Consider the following 20997-nt stretch of genomic DNA (forward strand, 5'->3'; position numbering starts at 1 on the left):
TGCTCTATTGTTTTCAGCCACCATTTTTAAAAGTATTTTCCTTTAACATACTGAACTGGAAATCGCCAGTGCCTAGATACCTTTCTGGTGGATAATATTAAATTAACTAGCAGTTATTGTAATATGTAAATCCTGTCTATTCTAAATCATCTCCTTGCTGCACTCACGTAACATGTAAATAGGGTAGTACTGTCATTGTATCAGTTATGTCGACCATATCCATTAGGGATTTAATATTCTCCTAACCTTGATATTCTTATACTCCGTGGTCCCCCAAGGATATCCCCACAGTGTGTAGTTATACCGAAAGTCCCTCCCCATATTATAATTCCATGTGCAAATTCCACTAATTGAGCACATATTTCTCTAAATTCCTGATATGAAGATTCAGGTGGCTGTATATACTTATTATGAAAAAAGAAAGCCCTCTATGATCACCTTTACCACTACAAAATAAGCCTTTCTATCTTTAAATTATGCTGTAATTTTATGCATTAATGCATATCCTATTAATATTCCTACTCACCTTGTTCGTGTGTCTTCACCCTCAGATGATATCACTTGTGAAAATCCAAATTTCTTTAATTGTTTATGTTCTATTACAGATAAATGGATTTCTTGCAGAATCAGTGAGGGGATATATATATATATATATATATATATATATATATATACATATATATATATATATATATATATATATATATATATATATATACATATATATACATACATATATATATATATATATATATATATATATATATAGCCTCTCAAGTCTTACTGGTTACCCAGTCTATTTACGTTCCAAGATAAAATCCTAAGCATGGTCCTGTACAGGCCAACTCTTCTTATCATAGTGCACCCTGTTGACCCCTACTCTGTGTTTATTTATGATGACCATTTTACTGACATTCACTGCATTTTGGAAGGATTGCTAATCATTAACATTTCTTTACAACTTTTTTGTTAATACATTATAAAAAACAAACGTTTGCAGTTTAAACTATTTATAATAAAAGATTTGTTCGTACGTAACATTTAACTTTTGATCCTTTTATCTTATCTTCCATTGTTAAATAATCACAATATCTTGTGAAGTCTGTACCTTTAACCTCACCGTGGGTCAGACCTGCGGATTAATTATACTGTCACACATTCAGAATCACGGTCTCAACCCCTCTGGTGAACCCTATAGTATTACTCTACTGCAGTTCCAAAATCACATCTCTGTTGTCTACTAAACATTTATTGTTTCTATTCTGTACCTTACCTCTCACCCATGATTCATATTCCATATGTAGTAATGTTTAAGGAAAGAGGTAAAATAAGGAGAGGAGTCAAAAATATCTGTTGGAAAATACTAGATAGTTATAATGTCAGACTAATAAGTCAGCTGTCCTTTTTGTTAGCTGATTATTTTTTCCTTTCTCAATGCACATTTCTCAAAAACTGTAAATGGCTCCATTTTTTTCCTCAGTATGATATGGGTTTGTTCCTTCACTTTTTGTGCCAGTTCTGGTATCTCTACATTTTCTTGTCTCTCCCTTTCCATTCACGCAGTACTCTCACTGTTTCCTCTACATCTAGGAAAGTTTTGGAGTCAGTCTACAAAATTTCATATATGCCAGATATATAAATTTAAATTTCAGTTCATGAATATGGCAAAGTTGAATCACTGTAATGCATTTTGTCCTTTTCTTTCAACTTTTCTTTCTGATTTCCATACAGTATTCTGGTTCCATAAAGATTTTGTTTTCTCCAAACATTAATTTTCTCCTGGGTTTCCACAGCACTGACAATAGTTTCTCTTCGGTGTATATGGCAAGAAGCAGATGATCAATTGCCTAGAATGTAGCAGGTTAGCTGTGTTTCCCAGTAAATATATATTGTGGGCTCTTTCTATATGTATTTCTTCAGGTATGCTGTCTTTTCAGTCTACCAGTAATTTTTTTAAAATAAATCCTATGCTAGCCTGTCCCACTGCCCTCTCAGGTATACCGACCAGTCTTCCAAGTCAGCACGTCTACATTCCATCTGTTCTAGCCTAATTTGGGCATCTACAAGATGATTACTTTGTTGTTTTGAATATGTCTGTATAGCTGCACTTCCACCTAAGTGCATAGATAGAGCGGTTTCTATCTCCTCAAATGACTTCTCAGATTGCTGCACATATTTATCCAGTTTACCTTCTATATCATTTCATTTTCCCATGATGCATGCCAGTGACAATTCCACTTATCTTATGTCCTTAAACCATTTACCTCTTGTCATTTTAGGCCTTGCTCAGTCATTGCTGTTGCAGGTTGGGCCTTTTAAGCTGTTGCTGTCAGAATTTCTCCTTATTTATTTATTTATTTATTTATTTATTTATTTATTTATTTATTTATTGCAGTTGGTTTACCAGGATAGTCCATTGGGCCTTGAAGAACCCGTTTTCAATGGAGTCCTGGGGAGAAAAGCTCCAAAACAGAAAATAAATGTACATTAACATTTGATAGTAATTTCTAGATACATTGAAGTAACAAAACATAATGTCCATTAAAATTAGACAGCAAAAGCCTTGGTACATGCAATTGAAGGAACAAAATGCAAAACATGAATGCAGATTAATGAACAAACATAGTAGGTGAATAAGGTAGGTTATGGTATTTAAGGGCATTTAGTAGAGTTGGTTATGAGGGGTGGGAGCAAGAGCATTCCCATTGAGATGCTAGGTGTAAGAAAAGTGACTTCTTGAAGGTAGAGTGGTTAGAGGTAATGCGGATGTTAGGTGGTAGAGAGTTCCAGAGGCGAGCGAGGCTGAAGGAAAGGAGGTTTTTGCCTGGGGGATGAGTGGGTTTGTGCACTTCTAGTAGATTTTGATTATTAGACCTTAGCACTCTATTTGGTAGGTGCATTTTAAGGGCAGAAGCAAGGGAGGGACAGTTGGAGGGGTTTAGAATCAGCTTATGGGCTAAAGTTAGTTGAGTGTAAGTAAGATAGTTGGGAAGTTCTAACCATTTTAGTTTAAGGAGGAAGAGACAATGGTGAGTGGAAGACCTCTGAGCGGTGGCAAATTTAGCAATTTTATTATAGCATGAAGTGAGCTGTTTTTTTAATGAGGACTGAAGATTAGTAAGTAGTGGGGCACCATAGAGAAGAGAGGGGATAAGAAAGGAAGTAGCTAGAGTGGTTTTAGTGGTGGATGTAAGGTAGGCATTTTGTCTATACAGCATGCCAATTTTTTGATGTGTTTTTTTGATGTTTTTTTGTAGGTGGGAATTAAATTTTAGTTGGTTGTCGATCTGAACCCCGAGTAGTTTGGTGTCTGATACTATTTCGAGAGGTAAGTTATTTTGACTGGTAACTAAGAATGAGTTCATGTTGGGGGGAGTGAGTTTGGAGGGGGTAAATAACATTAATTTGGTCTTGGTGGCGTTAAGAGCTAGATGATTGCTAAGCATCCATTGCTCTGTGGAAGAAAAGGCGTCTTGAGTAAGTTTTGTAGAGTGGGGATAGAAGAGGCAGAGCAGATGATAGTAGAATCATCAGCATATTGGATGATGCTAGAGAAAGGGATAGCTTTGTAGAAGTCATTAATAAAGATATTGAAGAGTAGAGGACCCAGTATGGAGCCTTGTGGAACTCCGGCAGGGGTACTTAGGAAGGAGGAAGTTGCTTTTTTCCACTTTACAGCTTGATTTCTGTTGGAAAGATAGCTAGAGAACCAGTTCAAAGAGGAGGAGGATAGGTAGAGTTTGGAGAGTTTAGTTAAGAGCAGGCTGTGAGAGATAGTATCAAAAGCTTTAGAAAGATCAAGGAGTATGGTGGAAACGATTTGTCCTGAGTCACGGGCTTTATTGATGATTTCAAGGAAGGAGAGAAGGGCAGTTATGGTGCTATGATTAGGTCTGAAACCGTGTTGTGTGGGGGTGATAAGATTGTTGTCTAGGAGATGAGGGAGGAGTTGGAGTTGTACACATTTTTCAAGGATTTTTGAAATGGGGGACAGGATGGCTATGGGACGGAAATTAGTAATTCTGTTATTGTTACCACCTTTGTGTAATGGTATGATATATGCTTGTTTCCAGATTTGGGGAACTGAGCCTTCTTGTAGGGAGCGGTTAATTAAGATTCTGATGGGGTAGGCAAGGCTTTCAGCAGCGATGCCAAGAAAGTAAGAAGGGATATTATCAGGAGCATTGGTACATGGTTTCAATTTCTGAAGGAGTTTCTTAATGGTAGCAGTGGGAATGGGATTTAAAGTGAAGAGAGTGCAGTCAGGGGGTGTTGAATTTTGGGGTGGTATAGATGTGGATGGAATTTGTGTAGAAAGGGGTATAGTGGGATTAGTGGGTGTAGAGTAGGGTGTGGATGTAGAGATAATGGGGGTGGGTGAAGGGGTGTTTGATGAAAGGGAGGAGATAGAGAAAGAGGAGGTCAGTTTGGAAATAGAGTCAATAAAGAAGGAATTGAATTGGGTGGCTAAATCTAGTTCTGGAGCATTTGGATCTGGGTTCGGAGTATCTGGTTTACTGGGGTGGAGGAGAGTGGAGATTCCTTTCCAGAATTTTTGAGGGTTGTTTTTGTTTTGGTTTTGGAGTGTAGAGTAATAGTTTTGTCGAGCACAAGAGATGTGTTTCTTAACTTTATTGCGGAGCATTTTGTATTCATTAAGGAGTGGGGTTGCCTTATGTTTTTGGTAGCGTGCCCATGCTTTGTCTCTTTGTCTCATGGTAGAAAGAGTAGTTTTAGATGGCCAAGGGGCTGATTTAGTTTTTATTCTCTTAGTCCGTAGGGGAGCTTGGGAGTCAAGTACTTTTAAGAATGCTGAGTTAAAGTATGAGACAGCATTGTCTAGAGGTAGTGTTTTTAGACAAGTCCAATTTACTGCTTTTAGTGAGTTTGAAAAGGTTGTTGGGTTGAACTTTTTTTGGTCACGGATTGTAATGATGTTGTGGGTCTGTTGAAGGATAGTGGGAAGTCGGTGGGTAAAGGTGGGTAGGTGATCACCTAGTGGGTCAGGAAGGATGCCACTGTTGGTGAAATAGTGGGGATGAGAGACTAGAATCCAATCCAATATGCTCCCATTAGAGGGGGTTTTGGCTGGGTGAGTGGGCAAGTTGATTAGTTGCGAGAAATTGTAGAGGTTGATATTAGTGGTGTTTGCAGGAGCCTGGATAAGGGCCCAGTTAATGTTTACATCTCCAAGGATTATGGTTTCGTTACTAATGTTACTGGATAGCCAAGAGAGTATAAGTTCAAGTGTAGAGATATTATCCCCTGGTGGGATATAGAGGGAAGCTATATATATGTGTTTGTGATTATTGATTTGTAGTAGAGTAAGGAGAAGTTCAGTGTTGTTAAAATGTGGGATAGGTTTGTTGTAGGGTGTAACTACTAGGGAGGAGGAATATATGAGAGCTACTCCTCCGCCTTTTTTGAGAGGTCTATCCTTTCTTATGATGGAGTAGTTAGGGGGAATAATTTCAGAGTCCTTAATATGAGGTTTTAACCAGGTTTCAGAAATAGTCAAGATGTCAGGTTTATTGTGTATAAGCCAAGCATGAAGGTTTGGGACTTTGTTAACGATACTTTGTGGGTTTAAGGAAGTGAATAATAAGGATTTAGTAGTGGTGGATATAGTGGCAGGGCCTGGGTTGGGATGGATGTCACCTGATAAGAGAGTACCAATCAGGTGTGGTATATAATAGTTTAGGTGGATAGATAGCAAGGTTGTGAGATTGGGGTTTAATGTAAAATAGAGGGTTTTACTAGTAGTTATGGGAATGGAGATTGTGTGATGGGAGATAAGTTTGTATCGATAAAGAAGGAGGTTGTCTGAGGGGTATAAATAGGGGGAAATAAGTGAGTATGGTTGTAACTGAGGTGAGTTGTGGTGGTTAGTTATGTGAAAGGATTTGAAGGTGAAGGAAGTAGTGGGCTGGGGGAGATAGTGGAGATAGGATAAGGAGAAGAGAAGTAGTAGTAGTGAAAGGGAGATGAAGGAGTATTTAGAGAGCATGATATAGAAGAGTAACAGTAGAGTAGTAATAGAAATGGTGTAGTATGGTATATAGGAGATAGTTATGTATAGAGGAAGTGAATGTTATCTTAGAAGTAGGGAGAGTAGTATTAGTTATAGAGGGGTGTGGTCAAGAAGAGAGAATGGAGTAGGGTTTGTTAATAAGTTGAAGTGGGGGGTGGAGTGACAGTTGGTTTTGGCAGGAAAAAGGGAAGGTGTGGTAGGAGGTATGATCACTGATTGGAGTAGAATGGAAGTGGGAGTGGTGTTGGAGGGATAAATGTAGATGTGCTGGGGGCGGGTGGGAATTGGGGGCAGGGTAGGGGAGCGGAGTGAGCCCGCAGGGCGAACGGAGCGGGAAGAGCCAGAGAGGATGGAGAGGCTCGAGAGACAATCAGTTGAATGTTGTTTGCAGTGGGGTGAGTATGCAGAAGGGTACGTAGAGGGGACCTGGATACTTGAGAAGAGTTGTTATGAGAGTTTAGGAGCGGGAGTGAGAAAAGGAAAGATTAGAAGTGTAGAGAGACTAAGAGTATAAGAGAGATGGAGAGGCTCGAGAGACAATCAGTTGAATGTTGTTTGCAGTGGGGTGAGTATGCAGAAGGGTACGTAGAGGGGACCTGGATACTTGAGAAGAGTTGTTATGAGAGTTTAGGAGTGGGAGTGAGAAAAGGAAAGATTAGAAGTGTAGAGAGACTAAGAGTATAAGAGAGATAGGGTGGCAAGAAGAACTGTTATAGCTTAGTGAGAATAAATAGGTGAGTAAAATAAAGTCTATTCAGTCAAGGGAGGATGCCACCTAGTAGACAAAAGCAGAATGCACCTTAATCCACTAGGAATTTCCTGGGACAAGTTGGACTGAAGGAAAAAGGGAGGGAGAGTGAGTGGAAGAACAGAGAAGCTGGGAAACAGGGGGTTAGGCTGCTGGCTATCCTGGCAGGGAGTGCGTTAAAGCAGCTAGCAAGTCTTAAACATTTGTATAATTAAAGGTTTGGCAGCCAATACACATACTTCTTTGTATTCCTCTTGGTTCACTTGGCTCAATTGGCTCAATTGGCTCCTTGTTATTTATTTTTTCCTGCTTTTTTTGCTACTCCTCGACATCCAGTTTTGTTTCCAGTTGCAATTTTTTCACTCCTTTTTATTTGAAATTATTCACCATACTTATGACATTTGTGTATCTCTTACCAGTGGAATGAGTTTCAGTACGTCTTTGCAGCTCAGCCATTACCTGAAATAATATTGCAATTTGCAAACTTTTACCTTATTTGTTTAGTGGGTAGTGTAAATATGATTGGCTAAGGGGAATTTTAGTAGCTTTTTTACTGTACCAAGAGCACAGATAAACTGTTGAGGATGCAATACAGGTGTAAATGAATGCTGATAACACATGGCACACAAGGTGTGTGGATAAAAAATGTATCTGTACAGCATACAAGCTAAGTGTTTTTACCAACCCTCAAACCTTTATCTGGTGTCCACTATTAGGTTAAAAAATAATAAGCAAATAAACAAAAAACTGAGGTGTTGGTCTGCATTTGCATCAAATGTAACCTACTAACCAAAGACACACTAAGACGCAAAATTGCTCATTAATTTATATAGGAACATAAGAACATGGAGAGTTACTAAGCAAGCAGGCACTGGAACCATGAGATGCCTAGCCCTAAAATACCCTTACAAAACAGATTAATAATGCCTATCTCTTTCAGGAGAACCATGCAATTAATCCATGGGATAAATTTGTGCCTATGCATCCACTCATGCAAAATGGGTCTAAAGGTAGTCATTATATTTGTATGATTGATATGAACATGAAGTTTGTTCCATAGGTGGGAATGCATTCATTTATGGACTTACCTCTCCAGTAAGTTGTGGTAATTTATTGATGCAGATTAAGATCCTTTGTTTGGGTGTTTGAGATGCCAGTAGTCTTGCTAAAGCATAGGATATCAGACAGGACTAGTTCCTTTATGGCACAGAAGGCTAGCTATGGGTCACATTGTATATAACACTAAACCATACCTCTCAACTGTACAGATATTCACAGACTGTCCAGATTTTTGTCTCATATTTTAGGTCTGCTTTTCATAAATTTATGGTTTTCTGGCAAATTAGTGGGAAATCATTAAAAAGTCATCTTCTTCTTCTTTCAGCTTTTCCCATTTAGGGGTCGCCACAGTGGATCACTTGTCCACTCATGATTGGCAGTAGAGTTTTACAGTGTTGAGTTGCCAGCCCAGCGCCCAACCTTTCATGGAAGGTACACATACACATGCACTCATGCCTAGGGAAAATTTAGAGTATCCAATTCACCTACAGCATGTCTTTGGGATGTGGGAGGAAACCGGAGCACCCTGAGAAAACTCACACGACCACAGGGAGGACATGCAGACTCCGCACAGAAGGCACCCCAGCCGAGGATCGAACTGGAGAACCTTTTGCGGTGAGGTGGCAATGCTAACTGCTGCACCACTGCGGCTGCCCCAACTCATTAAAGAGTAAAGTTAGAAAATAACAAAAGACATTTGAGTTTCAGACTTCATACCTTTCAAAAAATTCATGCTAATGAAAAACCTGTTATTCTATCAACTTTCTAACTTTGTAAGAGTAATATTTAAAAATGATCACAATTTTTGAGACTCTGTCCCACTTTTCCATGTGTTTTTGTCCAGATTTCTTGCTCAAAGAGGTTGAGAGGTATACAATACAAGAATAATTGAGCTTACCTGTCAGGGTAGCTGAGAATTTTAGGTCCTTTGCTGTTCTTAGTAATTTATGTGGCTTTTCATGTTTGGCTTCATGTGCTTTGTTTTGCTGCATTTAAAAGGGGCATTATATTCAATGACAAGAAGTCTAATAAAATACAATTATCATGGAATAATGACATCTTTAGATCGGGGGAAATTCTTTTGGATCTCAACTGGGTGAGGTAATTAGATTTTGTAGTGATGATGGAGTCACGGTGGTCAAATGAGAGTGAGTTTTCCATCTATGTGCTAAGGTCTCCTATAACAGAGTTATTCTGTAATGAGCACTGTTTGTATGCAGAAATGAGAAGATCTTCATTGCTAAACAGTACCTTACTGCATTGTTTAGCATTCAGCTCGATATCAGTTTCTGAACATTAGATATGTATATAGTGTAGCACCTGCTGGAAAGGTTTGCCTTCACTCTGGGACTGAACAATAGTATCCAGTTTGTAGTCAACAGCAAGCACTTGGACAGCCACAGTCCTGGGGTACTGGCCTGGAAGTCAGCAAAATAGATGCCAAAGACTCCTATTGAACACTGCTAGATATGAGAGGGTGCCTACAACTTTCACAACTTAGGTTCTGTCAGAAATCCAATTTTAACCCAGCAGATTATTGTATCAGCATAGGGGTTGGTATCATAGGATTAAGTCTAGTTGTTTCATCCCAATGTAATAGGTTCATAGGTGTGTACTAGGCTATCGGCCCTGGAGCCTATGTAAGCCTAGCCCAAAAAGATTCCCTGGCATCTTGCTGCCCGACATTAGCTTCCAGTGCCCCTATTAAGCAAGGCCAATGAAGTGATCCCCGGGGTGAATTTTCTATTGCCCATCCACTCATCAAGATTTCTCTTGAAGAAGGCTAGTGAGGTGCTCTGCTTGACATGAATGGGAAGTCTGTTCCAGAGCATGGGTAGACTCTTGGTTAGGAACCTGTCCCCCAGCATGTTCTGTTTATTGTGGTAATGAGGCTGAGGTCACTAGAGCATGTGGCACAGAGGGATTGGGATTTCTTCAGATGTAGCATATCTAACAGCTCTGGTTCAGACATGGCTTTGTAGGTCAAGCAGAGATCGCCTCTAAGTAGGCAATATGAGACAGAGTATAGCTGGAGCTTTTTGAGTCTGTAGGTATAGGTCATGTGTTTAAGACCCAGAATCCTCTTAGTGGGGTATTTGTGTGGCCTTACCAGTTGTTGTAGGTGTCTAGTGAGGTACATGCCAAATGGGGAATTGTATTCTATAATAGGTCTGATGAGGGACGAGTAGAGAGGGACTATGACCTCTTTCCTCCTGGATTAAAAACCCTTTGTAATGAGATGTGCCACATAGAATAACTTTCTGACCACAGTGGCAATGTGGTTGTCAAAGGAGAGGTTGCTGTCAACTTGTGTCCCCAGATCTCTTATCACACCTTCAGTGTTTAGTGGACTACCGTCAATGTGGTAGTTCATGGGCACCGAGTTTTTCCCAAAGGGAATGACCATGCATTTTTTGGCATTAAGCTTAAGGCCATGGTTCTGGCACCAGTCACTGGTCACAGTGAGGCCTTTTTGAAGAATGTCTACATCAGTTGGAGAATCAATAACAGCTCCCAGTTTGCAATCATCTGCAAACATGGTCAGCCAAAGTCCCTTTATATTGGCTTGAACATAAGAGAAGTAGATGCCAAACAGGAGAGGACCCAGGACTGATCCTTGTGGGACTCCATTTGCAACTGGTCAGTAATCAGATTTGGAATCCGCTACTTTCACAGTGTGGGTTCTATCGGTGAGCCAGTTTGCTACCCACCTTGTGACATAGGGGTTTATGCCTAGTTCAGTAAGACTATTTATGAATCCTGAGTGAGGAATGGTGTCGAAGGCCTTGGCAAGATTGAGGTAGGCTGTGTGAACTACCTTGCCTTCATCCACAGCTCTGATGACAGACTTGAAGAAGTCTATCAGGTTGAGCAGGCATGATCTACCTTTCACAAATCCAAACTGCATGGGGTCCAGAGTTTGGAGATTCCCTATGTCCCTATTTATAAGGTCCATGATGATGTGCTCCATAGCCTTACATATCAGACTTGTCAGGCTAATGAGGCGGTAGCTCCCAGGGTCTGTAGTCACTCTCCCTTTGTGGAGTGGGATGACTGTAGTGGTGCACCATTCAGTAGGAACAAAGCCTGAAGTGAGGTTGTGCTTCAGTCAGGAGTGGTGCCAGTTCACTTTGTAATTCATGTAGAACACAGCCAGAGATATTGTCAGGTCCCATGGAAGCTGTATTCTTGGCTTTGGACAGTGCGGTTTTAATCTGTGCAGCAGTCATATTAGGAACCTGGCAGTCCTCTGATATTGTGATAGGCCCTTTAGGGGGTGAAAGGGGGGGGTAAAGTTCGCACTGAACCTGTCCAGCCAATATATTGGCAATATCAGTTGGCTCAGTATATGTGTTGCCATTGTGCTGTAGCTAAGAGCAAATCTGAGTATTGCCATATAGGTTCTTGACATAACTATAAAATGCCTTGTGGATGTCTTTAGTATCAGCTGCAATTTTGTTTTCCCAGCTACCTTTAGAAGATTTGATGAGGGATCTCAGTTTTTTGCTGAGGCTAACAAGGGAGTTTTTCCAGTCATGGGACTTCACCTTTCTCTGCATCAGTTTCTTCCTTCTGTTGCAGAGTTTGTTTATGGTAGGGAACAACCAGATTGGCTTCCTTTTTTGGAGGAGACCATCTTGGTTCTGTTTGGTATGGCCCATTCCATGCAATTGTATATGTGTTCATACAGTGCATTGCTGTATGATTCAGCAGTCATACACCTATTTTCCATTTGCATGGGTGTCGTGAAGTTGGCCACCTCTGTTTTTAGAAGCCCAAAGTTAGCTTTGGAGAAGTTTTTCATGGTGGTTTCCTTTACGGGGGTTGAGGGGGGGATGTGGATATCCATGGTGATTAGCTTGTGGTCAGATCAGACCAGTGAGGAGTTGATTACTAGTGTAGAGCAACAGTCATCCATGTTAGTAATGACCAGGTCAAGGATGTTGCTATCCCTGGTGGGGGTAAGAATGAGTTGGTCCAAGGCGTTGGAATTTATGAATTCCACAAAATGTTGAGCTAGTCTGCTGGTACATGAGTAATTTTCCCAGTTAATGGAGAGGTAGTTAAAGTCCCCCAGTATAAGGGTATTGGGTTGTACCTTAATATTTTCCAGGGTGTTTAGGAGTGTGGCGTGGGAGTCTTCGGACATGGTGGGGGATCTATAGCAGGCTACAACCTGGATTGCAGTCTTGCCCAGTGTTAGTTGTACCTGAAGTATCTCTGATGAGTTATGTTGGGATGCTAGTCTGAAGGTGTGCATATCCTTTATGAATATGGAGACACCACTGCCTTTAGGACTTCAATCCAGGTTTTGGGACCGAAAAGTGTGGTATGAGGTATAGCCTGGTAGTGCAGGGGTGCACTCCAGAGCCTTGAACCATGTATCTGTTACTGCACAGATGTTGATGTTCTCCATTTTAAGGAGTGCTTCGAGCGAGTGCATTTTGAAATTTAGACTTTTAGCACTGAGTAGCATAACCCTCAAATTATGTTTGCTTGTATCTGTTACCATGGTAATTTTGCCTTCAGGACATTTCCTAAAAAAAGCACTATAGGGGTGGCAAGGGCCTTGGCCAGTATCTGGAATCCCAGGGGTGATAGGTGCAGGCCATCTCTAGCAAAGCATCGAGGTCTGTTGATCATATCGTCCCTGGCAGACAGACAATGGATTCCCTTAGAATGACACCAGCAACTTAGCCAATTGTTAAAGTCAATTATTTTCTGCTTATACTGTAGTATCATTCTAGGTGACATTAGGATGGTACTCAGGGTTAGGGTCATATTTGCCTGGGCTACAAGATCTGAGAGCTCCTCGACAGATACTGGATCCCCTTAGAATGATACTAGAAAGTTAGCCAATTCATAGGTTCATAGGTAGGTACTAGGCTATCAGCCCGAGGGCCTACGTAATCCTAGCCAACAAGGTTCCCTGGCTTATGCCACCCAAGAAAGTTATTTTCCTGTGCCACTGTCGAGCAGAGACACAGAAGTGATCCCCAGCATGTATTTCCTATTTCCCATCCACTCATCAAGATTTTTCTTGAAGACTGCTAATGAAGAAGTTTGCTTGACATAAATAAGCAGCCTGTTCCACAGTATGGGAAGTCTCTGGGACAGGAATCTATCTCTCCAGTATGTCCTGTTTATTTTGGTGACAAGATTTAGGTCCCTAAACCATGTAGCTAGGAGGGATTGGGATTTTTTTAGGTGTAGCATATCCAACAGCTCTGGGTTTGACATAGCTTTATATGTTAGGCAAAGATCACCTCGGAGTAGGTGATATGCTATGGAGTAAAGTTGGAGTTTTTGGAGACGATCAGTGTAGGGCATCTGTTTGAGGCCAGTAATCCTCTTTGTGAGGTACTTCTGTGGCCTTTCCAGCTGCTGCAGATGTTTTGTGAGGTATATTCCAAAAGGGGCGTTGTACTCTTTAATGGGTCTAATGAGTGTCGAGTAGAGAGGAACAATGACCTCTTTTTTCCTGGATGAGAACCCTTTTATGATGAGGTGTGCCACGTAGAAGGACTTCCTGACTACTGTGGCGATGAGACTATCAAAGGACAGACTACTGTCCACCTGGGTCCCAAGGTCTCTTATCACACATTCGGTGTTAAGTAGACTGCTGTCTATGTAGTAGTTCATGGGTACAGAGTTTTTACCAAAGGGGATGACAATGCACTTTTTGGCATTGAGCTTGAGGCCATGGCTCTGACACCAGGCATCTGTCTCAGCGAGGCCCTTCTGAAGGATTTCCACATCATTTGTAGACTCAACTATGGTTCCTAGTTTGCAGTCATCTGTGAACTTCGTTAGCCAGAGGCCTTCTGTGTTATCCTGTACTTCAGAGAAGTAGATACCAAACAGGAGAGGTCCCAGGACTGAACCCTGTGGTACTCCACTTGTCACTGGTTTGTGGCCAGATTTGGAGTGTGCAACTTTTACAGTGTGGGTTTTGTCAATGAGCCAGTTGGCAACCCATCTTGTGACACAGGGATTTATCTCTAGTTTAGTGAGTTTAACTATAATTCCAGAATGGGGTGTTGAAAGCCTTGGTGAGGTCATGATAGTCTGTGTGAACCACCTTACCCTCATCTACGGCTTTGGTGACTGCCTCAAAGAAGTTGATCAGGTTCAGGAGGCATGATCTGCCTTTCACAAACCCGAAATGGGTGGGATCCAGAGTTTGGAGGTTACCAATGTCTTTGTTTATGAGTTCCATGATGATACATCCATGGCCTTGCAGACCAAGCTCGTCAGGCTAATAGGGCGATAGTTCCTGGGATCAGTGGTGGCTCCCCCCTTAGTGGAGTAGGATAACTGTTGCTGTATGCCATTCAGTGGGCACAAAGCCTGATGTGAGGCTATGATTGAACATGGTGCTTAGGTGGAGAGCCAGTTCATTCTGAAGTTCATGTAAAATGCAGCCTGGGATGTTGTCCGGTCCCATGGATGCTGTGTTTTTGGCTTTAGAGAGTGCAGCTTCTACCTGTGTAGTTGTGATTACAGGGATTCTGCATTCTTCCTGTATAGATATGGGCCCTTTAGGGGGTGGGAGGGGTAAAGTTAGCACTGAACCTATCTGCCAGGATGTTGGCAATATCAGTTGGTTCTGTAATTTTCGTGCCATTGTGCTGTAACTCAGAGCAGATCTGGGTGTTGCCATTGAGATTCTTGACATAGCTATAAAATGCTTTGTGGCTGTCCTTAGAATCAGTGGAGATTTTGTTTTTGTAGCTAGCTTTTAAAGATCTTGTAAGGGATCTCAGCTTCTTACTGAGGCTGACCAGGGAACTCCTCCACTCATGGGATTTTACTCTCTTTTGCAACAATTTCTTCCTTCTATTGTACAGTTTGTTTATGGCAGGGGACCACCAGATTGGCTTCCTTTTTTTGGAGGATAGCATCTTGGTTCTGTTTGGGATAGCACAATCCATGCACTAGTGTAAGTGCTTATAGAGTGCATTTGTGCAGGATTCAGCAGTTGTAACTGTATTGTCCATCTGCATGGGTGTCGTGACGTTCACCACTTCTGTCTTAAGAAGCATGAAGTTGGCTTTGGCGAAATGTTTTACCGTGGTTTTCTTAATGGGGGGTGGCGGTGGGATGTGGCTATCAAAGGTGATTAGCTTATGGTCGGATCGGACCAACAAGGAGTTGACTTCAGGTGTGGAACACCGGTCACTCATGTTGGTAATGACTAGGTCTAGGATATTGTTGCCCCTGGTGGGGGTGTGGATAAGTTGATCCAGGGCATTGGAGTTTATGAATTCCAGAAAGCATTGTGTGAAGGAGTTGATACCAGAGTAGTTTTCCCAGTTAATGGTGGGGTAGTTGAAATCACCCATTAGTAGGGTGTTTGGTTGAATCCTAATATTTTACAGTACATCAAGAAAAGAGGAGTGGGAATCTTGGGGCATGGTGGGGGATCTGTAGCAAGCTACAATTTGGATTGCAGTTTTGCCCAGAGTTAGTTGCACTTGGATAACCTCAGATGCATTATGCTGAGCAACTAGCCTGTAGGTGTGGATATCCTTAATGAATATGGACACACCTCCGCCTTTGGTGTTCCGGTCCAGGTTACATGGCCAAAAAGTATGATCTGAGTTATAGCCTGGTAGTGAAGGGGTGCTCTCTGGAGCCATGAACCAGTTCTCAGTCACTGCACAGATATCGATGTTCTCCATTTTAAGGAGTGCCTCAAGTGAGTGCATTTTGAGATTTAGACTTCTAGCATTGAGTAGCATTACCCTCAGTTTTTACTTGCCTGTTCCTGTTGTGGTGGTGAATTTGTCATTTGAACCTTACCTAAAAAGGCACTATATGGGTGGCAAGAGCCTTAGCCAGAATCCGGAATCCCAGGGGCAACAGATGCAGTCCATCTCTGGCAAAGCATTGCGGCCTGTCGACCATGTGATCCCAAGCAGACAGATAGTGGATCTCCCTAGAATGACACCAGAAGCTCAGCCAATTGTTGAAGTCAATCATTTTTGTCCTTGTAATGCGGTATCATTCTGGGTGATGGCAGAATGCTACTCAGGGCTAGGGTCATACCTGCCTGGGCTACAAGATCAGAGAGCTCTTCCATGTCCCTTTTCATGTAGTCCAGGGAGGTACGTCTCAGGTTATTCACAACAACATGGACAGTGACAGAGTCATATTGGCACTTGTTGTGGAGTGACATGAGTGCGTGGGTTATATGGTGGATCCTGGCACCTGCCAGGCAGCTGACAGTAACCTTCCCCTTGTTTAGCCTAGTGAGTGGGACATCAGTGTGCCTGACTATAGAGTCACCTATGACTAGTGTGTTGGATACATTGTTTTGCCTTATTGGCTGTGGTTGAGTGGCACACTGAGTCTGTGGGCTATGTGTCATTTGGGTTGTGTTGGGGGGTGGAAGTTGCTTGCGTTTCTGCTTTGGAGGTCTCTGTTGCTTGGTTAGATTATTATTGAGAGCCTCCACGAATGTTTTTGTGCTTCTATGTGTGGATTTGGGTGGTGCTGATTTAGTGAGACAATGTGATGTGTGGTGTGGTGCAAGTGTTTACCTTCTCCTCTTGAATGTCAAGTTCGGTCTTGGTTGGAGAGAGCTTTACCTTCAGTTTGGCTAGATAAGTGCATCTCTCACTAGTTGTAGTGCTGGGTGGTAGGAGGAGAGGGTTGTCTGTGTACATGAGGCAATTTCTACATTGCCCCAAGATGCCCAGATTCATCAGATAGACAGGAGAGAACACTGGGAGCTGACCCTTGGGCATGCCTGAATAAAAAAACTATTTTCCTCTAGATAAGTGAGGAAAGTGAGTACAAGAGCTGTTTTTCTCTAAGCAAGTGAGAAAAGTAAGTGCAAAAACTGTTTTCCTCTAGGTAATGAGGAAGGTTTAGTGCTATTGTTAAAGTCAATAATTTTCTGCTTATACTGTGGTATCTTTCTGGGTGACGGTAGGATGCTACGCCTGCCTGGGCTGCAAGATCCAAAAGCTCCTCCATGTCTCTTTTCATGTACTCCAGGGAGGTATGTGTCAGGTCATTCACACCAACATGGACAATGACAGAGTCATATTTGTACCTGTTGTGGAGTGTCCTAAGTGCATGCGTTATGTGGCAGATCTTGGCACCCCGACAGGCAGCTGACCGTAACTTTCTCCTTATTCATCCTACTGACTGGGACATCAGTGAGCCTTTCTATTGAGTCACCTATGACTAGTGTATTGGGTAAGCTGTTTTGCCTTAGGGGCTTTGGTTGAGTGGCACACTGTGTGGGCTATGTGTCTCATGGTTTATGCTGGGATGTGATGGTTGCCTGCGTTTCTGTTTCAGAGGTCTCTGTTATTTGGGTAGATTTTTATTGAGAGCCTCAGCAAAAGTGGGTGTGTATTTTGTGTTACTATGTGCAAGTTGTGGTGGTGCATGTTCTGGAGGCCTATGTGTTCCATGTGGTGTGGTGCAGGTATTGGCCTTCTCCTCTTGACTGGCTAGTCAAGTTTTGGCTGGAGAGTGCTTGGCTTCCAATTTGGCTACATATGTGCATCTCTCACAAGTCAGAATGTTGGGAGGTAAGAGGAGAGGGTTGTCTCTGTACATGAGACAGTTGTTACATTGTTTCAGGATGCCTAGGTTCATAAGGTTAACAGGAGAAAGCACTGGGAACTGACATTTAGACATGCCTGGATAGGTGCTCAATTTATTAAGTACTGAAGCTGTTTTTTTCCCTCTTTATGGAGAGTTTAATGCTGGTAGCAGTATATATGCTACAGTAAATGCTACAAGAAGTTCTGAACAAGTGCTGGATTTAAATAGCCTAGTTTGAGAGCAAAAAGCTGAAACTGGCAAGAAAATTTGAAGAGTAAACTTTCTGGCATCGGTAATAGTTTAGTCTAGCTTAGCGGCGCTGCACACCACGCAAACATAGGTTTTAAAGTCAGAAAGTTAACAGGGATAGAAAGCAGCCCAAAACAGCCAATAAGGTATTATTTCAGAGCTCCTCTAGCAGTAGATAGGCTGCTCAATGCTTACCACTCCCATTGATAAGCAGAAAGGCTTCCCTCGATCACTGTAAGGTCTAGGCAACTTAGAAACTCCAATACAGACCTGAATTCAGCAAATCTGAATCCAGACTATTCTAGTTTACAGAAAAGGTGGGAAAAACGAAAAAACAGATAGATTTTTTTGTTGGGTTTTTTGGGGGTTTATTTTCAGAAAAAGCAGTATAAATACAGTAAATCAACAGTAAATCTACTTTTAAACACAGTACAGGCTAGCGCACTTGAGTGTGTAGCCACAAACAATAAATGCATATTATTATAAATAATACCATAGAAATGCTAGTCAATACCCAAGATTGCATTTAGTGATGACTGCCCAATGTCCAGGAGAGTTGTGGAAGTATCAAATGTCTTAGCCAAATTGATATTAGCAATATGTACTGAAAGGCCATTGATTTGTCCACTGCCTCAGTGACCTCTTCAAAGAAGCTTATAATTTTTAGGAGACAAGAACCACCTTTCACAAATCTAAACTGGCTTTGGGAAAAGGTCAGTAAAATTGCCTATGTCCTCATTTATGAGTCGGGATACAATTAATTCCATAGATTACATAAAAGTCTTAAGAGACTGATTGGCCAGAAGTTACCATGATAAAAGCAAGAGATGCCTTTATATAGGGTCATCACTGTAGTAGCTCTTCAGACTTCTAGAATAAACCTAATGGCTAAGCTAAGGTTACAAAAATTGAGAAGGGGTTCAGTTAGCTTATGTTCAACACTGATGAGAACTCAGTCTGGCATGTTGTCAGGTCCTAAGGAAGAAATATTATAGCTTTACTAAGGGATTCTTGGATTTGTTCTGTGGTAATTGTAGGGGGTGGTAGCACAGTGAGGATAGTGGGAGGCCATACCTCTCAACCCCTCAGAACAATAAATCTGGACAAAGGCAGAAATAATGGGGGGAACAAAGACCCAAAAATAGGGACATATTTTAAATATTGTGCCTATTAACTTAGAAAGTTGTTAAAATAACAGGTTTTGCATTATTATATATTTTCTGAAGTATACAAAGTCTGAAACTCCAATGTATGTCATTATTATTATTTAGTGACTTCAATCCTCAGTGATTTATCAGAAAAACACACATTTTATGAAGAACAAACCAAAAATCTGAGGCAAAAATCTGGACATTCTCTGAAAATCTTGACAGTTGAGAGGTATGTGGGAGGCCCAGTATGGGTGTGCAGAGTACATTTTGAGCTAAATTTCTCTGCCAAAGCATCCATTATGCCCTTTGGATCAGAGTAAGTGGTACTGTTGTGGATTAAGTGATTTTTTAGTGTTGTTAATTTCCTAACATAGCTATAGAAGGATTTATAATTCCATTTAGTATATGTGGCTACATTAAGTTCATACTTAGCTTTATATTTCCTAGTGTTGCTATTAACAGCTTTGCTGGTATGTTTCAGTGCATTTCTAAGGTGTTGACAATTGTATTTTTTTATAATTATTCAAACATCTTCTTCCTTTGTTATAGAGTTTATTGATATGTGTTCCAACATATGAGTTTATTCTTAAACTTTTTATTGTACTTTAAAAGGGAGATCATTAATTTGTTTATGCAACTACTGTAATGTCATGTCAGAAGTTTAGGAGGCCACCTTTTTTCCAGCTTCAGGGGTGTGGGATTCCTGTGGATTTGACTGAGCTGTAGCAGGTCTGTTTCAGGAAAATCCTAAGGGACACCATGTTTGGTGGACTAGAGGTCTGGGAAAAGATCTAAGGGAAAAGATGCGGTCAGATTTTAATAACAATGTAGTGATGCATGGTGGTGCACAGGCCAGGTATAGGTTAGAAAGAAGCAGGGTGACAATATTTGGACCTTTAGTGGACAGCTGAAGAATTGTCACCATTATACTTGCATTAATGATATCCAAGAAATACTGAGCATATTTATTTTCTTCTATTGTTAAGTATGACAACCAATGACTAGTTAGTTAATGTCTTCTAACATGACAGTAGCAGGTTTAACTGTGATCTCTTTAAGTGCAGTGCAGTAGCTATCAGGGTCATCCAGGGGCACAGGCGTCAATGGGGATATTTAGGAAGAAATAACATAGTAGCTGGTTTTGATGAATATGACTTAAATCTCCAGGAGCTCTAAGTTAGGATCATATGTAATCTGGAATGAGGGGATGAGTTTTCTGACAAAACCAGATACTCACCCATAGCTGATCTTAGATCTGCAAGAATAATAAGTGCTGAGGTGGTGCTTTCATTTCACTGGAAGCATGTTTTAGTAACTACACAAATATAGATATGGTCAAGATGCAGGAGGGCCTCAGGTTCTGGCATATTTCTGTTTAGACTCCTACCATTGAATAGTGCCATGTTGGTGTTATGTAGATCTGAATTTGCTACTTAGAATTGTTCAGTAAGTGGACGTGGCCTAAAAAGGAAAATGAGGGCAGCACGTTTATTTGCCACTAGGCAAAAGCCATGGTGCCAGAGGTGTAAACTATTCTTAGAAAATGAGGATGTCATATTTACCATTTTATCTCAGTCTAAGACATATTACATCCCTTCTGAATAAATACAGTTACTTAGCCAACTACTGAAGCCAGTTATCTTCTCCAGATGCTTAGGCATTATTCTTAGTGAAGGCAAGATTTACTCAAGGCCACTGTCTTCCCTGTCTCTAATACATGTTCATAGGTTCACATGTTCATAGGAGTTTAGTAGGTTAATGGCACTAGGGCCTTTACAAGCCTAGCTTTGTAATAACTCGAGTACCCTTATTGACCATAGTTAGATGGTCATTGTTAGCAAAACAATTCTGTGATCAGCACCAACTGCCCCTGTCCATGAGGGACATAGGTACCACCCCCAGTATGTATTTACACTCACCCAACCAGTTGTCAAGGATGCGCTTGAATAGGGTCATTGAGGAGCTCTGATTCACATAGAGTGGGAGCTTATTCTAGAGGAGCGGCAATCATACTGTCATATCTCTCTGCATGCCCCTTGGAGAGTAAGTGCCTAATTATATTAGCTCTCATGTGGGTCACCACTAGGCTGCAGTCATATTTGCCAGGTTAAACTGTCTTCAGGGCCCTTATGACATCTACAATTCTGGCCTTGGATAAGCAGCTCATGCTCACTCTGTTCTTGTCTAGCCTT

The 20997-nt window shown here is 41.3% G+C and overlaps 1 protein-coding gene across 3 annotated transcripts in view; it reads right to left on the reverse strand.

The window, feature by feature from the left end:
- EGF (epidermal growth factor) overlaps positions 1–20997 on the reverse strand; it is a 1284649-nt gene that overhangs the window by 779352 nt on the left and 484300 nt on the right. The window lies entirely within an intron of this gene.

This window comes from Protopterus annectens, chromosome 2.part0 (genome assembly GCF_019279795.1).
Source record: "Protopterus annectens isolate FY-2018-M chromosome 2.part0, PAN1.0, whole genome shotgun sequence".
Taxonomy (NCBI): Eukaryota; Metazoa; Chordata; order Ceratodontiformes; family Protopteridae; genus Protopterus; species Protopterus annectens.